The sequence below is a fragment of the Nilaparvata lugens genome, chromosome X, assembly GCF_014356525.2.
Source record: "Nilaparvata lugens isolate BPH chromosome X, ASM1435652v1, whole genome shotgun sequence".
Classification (NCBI taxonomy): Eukaryota; Metazoa; Arthropoda; class Insecta; order Hemiptera; family Delphacidae; genus Nilaparvata; species Nilaparvata lugens.
In genome coordinates, this window is record NC_052518.1 from 8,279,166 (window position 1) to 8,283,673 (window position 4,508).

Below are 4,508 nucleotides of genomic sequence, written 5' to 3' on the forward strand. Positions count from 1 at the left end.
CCTTCCTCCATAATTTTAAAGTCGTAAACAAATTTCAGGTAACAAATAATACCAGTTAATGTTTCTATGTTAACGCCAACGCGTCAACGCGACGACCATCACACCACTTGATTGTGAAAAGAAGACAATGGAACCAACCAAGCAGCAAAACTTTTTCACTCAAGTTGTGTTCACCTGAGTCGAACACAGATAGTTAGACTCCCGAACTGGTGGTATTCAATTAATAACTTGTCTGGAATTCTATTCTAGTACTAATATCATAACTATCAATGAAATCCCTCACTGAATTAATCAAATTCCGTACAGAATGAAGTCCATCTTTGCAACAATAAAACTGAAAAACGAGGGAATCTTTTGTTTGGGGATGATGATACTGTTGCATTGTGGGTAGTAGCTGTAGGAAAGTTTTCAATTCAAACTTGGAATGATTAACTTGGAAACTTGGAAACTTGGAAACTTGATGACAAGATGGCCGCTCTCAAAGCTGAACTTGGAATGCTGATAAGATCTTATAGTGAGGTCCACGTTATAATGACAGTGGATAAAGATAGGAGAATGGCGATGCGGATTCTCTGCATTAATTAATTATATTTCTACAGTGTCAAAAACATACTTGGCATCGTTGTGGACCTAGAAAAGGATAGTACCACCGGCTTTGTTGAATGATAGACAAGGATAGCAAAACCAAAGTTGATGAAATACTGTCATTATAACGTGGACCAGTTATACGCGGCAGAATAGACACGGCCTATTGTGTATTCATACTGAAAGTCGATGAAGCCAACATCTACTGCCATATCTTCAAATCGTGACGTCAGCATCAGATAGAAAACTTTTCTGTAGAGTTTGTTTATAATGTTTTCCATAGCAGATTGTGTCTATTTCAGCGGAAGCGCAGCTGGAGTTTACCATTTTAATGAATAATAATTCACATCCTTCTGAAATATATACAATCTGAAAGTTTTCTATCCGATGATGACGTCACGATTTGGAGATATGGCAGTTGGCTTCAGAGGCTAGGCTGCCCAGTGTGTCTATTCTATAACTGGTCTAAGGATAAGATGGCCGCTTTTAAAGCTGAATTTGGAATGCTGTAGTTAAGCTTTATTATTAAATAATAAATTTTATTTTGCAATAATTCTATAGTGAGGGTCACGTTGTAATAGCATTGAAGAAAGATAGGAGAACAACATTGCCGATCCTCTGTCTTGTCAATGCCTTCAATGAAGTAGCTGATACCAGTTTATATTGATGTAGGCCTAATATATCTGTTTGGGGTACGCGACTAGGTGATACCCCGACTAGTTGTCCCCTTTTAAAACCGGTTTTTAGGGGACAAGTAGACGTGAGCCACATCCGTCTACTTGTCTCCTTTCTGAGGAGGTGACAACTAGTCGAGGGGACACTCTGTAGCGAGGGTGCGAGGTGTCAAGTTGTCGATTACGGTCATGACTAGTTGGCACCTTTGGTCCAGTAGGTGTCGAGTAGTCGTGGTGACAACTAGACGGCTACCCTCTGTTTGTTCTCGTTCTCACTCTACTCTACCACTACTATGCTAATGAAAGCCGTCTCGAGCCAGTAGAGTAGAGTCAGAGTAGAGTAGAGTATTGACATTTTAAGGTTAGCTCTGTTCACTATATTGAGGTCCACGTTATAATGGCAGTGAAACTAAAAGGGACCCAAGGTAACTCCAGAAGTTGCCTTGCCTTCAAACCCACGGGATCTGCCCCATCAGGGCAGTTTCGGAGGGGCGAAAAGAAAAACCCAAGAGACCAGAAAGTAAAGAAAGATCTTAATGTAGGTCAAGAGGCTGAGTCGAGGGTGACCGGGTGCCCTAGAGGCAATTTGGCGACCCCTCCATCAGCGGAAGGACCCACAAAAAGGCCAGGAGTGAAACTCACGTAGGTCATGAGTTTGTGGGTGGAGAGGCCAAAACTCACCACTGCTCAAAGAAGGGCGGCCATTCAGGCAGAACTTCTTGGGAGAGGTGAAGCTTTTGACCCTGCAGAGTTTCGGAGGGGCAAAAAGAAAAACCAAAGAGACCAGAGATGGGTGAAACTCCAGGCACAAATGTGGGTCAAGAGGCTGAGTCAAGTTTGGTGTCCTCTCTCTCAGTGGAAGGACCTACAAAAAGACCAGGAGTGGAACTCACGTAGGTCACGAGTTTGTGGGTGAAGAGACCAAACCTCGCCACTGCCCAAAGAAGGGCGGCCATTTAGGCAAAACTTCTTGGGAGAGGTGAAGCTTTCGACCCTGCAAAGTTTCGGAGGGGCAATAAGAAAAAACCCAAGAGGCTAGAGATGGGTGAAACTCCAGGCACGAATGTGGGTCAAGAGGCTGAGTCAAGGGTGACCGGGTGCCATAGAGGCAACTTGGCCACCCCTTCCTCAGCGGAAGGACCTACAAAGAAGGCCAGGAGTGGAGGAACTCACGTAGGTCACGAGGACTAATCAGTCTGAAGAGACTGCCAGGCATATAACACTGGATTGCGGCAAGCAACCAGGTGATGAATGGGATGTTAGTATAGGGAGAAACTCCTGGTTTTTTAAAGGACACATGTATTGGTTTGCCTAACTAACATACTAGGTACTTGGGAACACAATAAGCTTCAAGTGACGTGTGGAGTTCTTTGAACCTTTGGATCCTTGAATCTGTCCCTTCATAAACAATAAACAATTATTGAGGAGTGGCCGTAGCCGAGTGGATCAGATGCTGGCTTTGTGATTCAGAGGCCCGGGTTCAAATCCCGGCCCGGGCAAGATATTTATCTCAGGCCACTCCCGTGTTTCGGATGGACACGTTAAGCCGTCGGTCCCGGCTGCCTAAAAAGTAGTCGTTAGGTCATGTCAGAGGCCCTGAAATTGATCAGTTGCGACCTGAAAACTCTGACACCAGACCTGAGCCAGCCAGGTCACTCGATATTATTATTTTTATTTATTAACCTTGACCCCCCAAAAATATACTCTATATTCGCCACTGCAATGATTGATGAGTTTATTATGATTGGAAAAAACATTAATTTATTGAAAGATTTGCTCTTTATTCTTTTTTATTTTTTAAACAATAAATGAAAAAACTTGATAACTTTTAGTGTGTTTCAGTAGATTGACAAAATAAGTGATTCTTTTTCTTTGCCTCTCCCCAGTGTGCATTTAAAGCGTCGGGGTAGCCTCAGTCCATTTCTTCCATGATTCCCTATCCATCAACATTATCTTCATCTCTGGAACAGTCTTTCCTCTTCTCCGTCCTACATCCTTAATCCGATCCTCATATGGATTATTTATTTATTTAATGTGCGGTGAAAGTTGTCTGTATTTTTAGGTTCAAAATTTTGTGGAATAACTTTATTTATTCAATGTACGGTGATATTAGGTGCAATATTTGACTATAATTTGCTGTTTTAATCATTCTAAATTCAAAATTTTCAGCTCATATATTTTTGGACAGAAATTAAACTTTAACCTCCTACAGTAAGAACATAACTTATTTTTATGAACATGTTATTATATATTATCAAAATTTGGGAACAGAATAGTTTTGGGCTATGCCTGTTGTCCTTTCCTGATCATATTCATATGATTCGTAATAATTGTACCTATTAATAAATAAATAAAAATATGGATACCTTGCACGTCCCACTGCTATCCTTCCTCTTGCACTCTCACATTAACATAATGTTTTGCTTTGCGATCATCCCCCATTCGCTGTACATGTCCATACCAGCCCAACTGCCTCATTTCTATCCTTTCACTGACATCTCTCATGCCCACTGCCTTAATTATTCTGGAATTCCTTACTCTATCCCATCTTGTCTATCCAACAGTTTTTGCATGACACTCCATTTCCACTGTACTTATGTTGTTTTCATGAGATGATTTCATTGGCCAGCTTTCACTTCAAGAGAAAAAAATTCTTAATTCATTAATTTAGTAATGAATTCACTCCCATACAGCAAGAAAAAAGTGATCAATTCATTAAGTGATTAATAAATTGGTGTCTGGTTGAAAAAACTCTTCTATAAACTCTGTATTTTAGAGAGTACCGTATAGAATATTTTATACTGTTATTTGGAATAAAAAAATCACCCTCCATAATTCTTAGTTACCGTATTAGTTACATACTTTTTATTTTATCTGCTACTATAAGTTTCATATTTTCAAGGTTTTCTACTATTTTGTTTGTATCTTGTTTTCAGTTTTTTCCTAAAACTCGATAGTATATTAGGTAGTTATTTTATTTTCATTTTCATTTATTGTTTTTCAAATTGCATGCTCAATGTGTGTTATGAGGGTAATAATGGGATTTAGTTCCTGGTGCCCTCAAATATTTATATTTTCAAATAAATTATAGTGCATAATAATACTACAATGCTTTATAATAAACAAACGCTCTTATAGCCTATTTATAGCAAATATAGGTACCAAAACATTTTGGCAAACAGTATTAAGATGCAATCAGAAGGTTTTCCTTGTCAGTGGTCGAGTTACTGCTAGAAATATTTTTGTCCC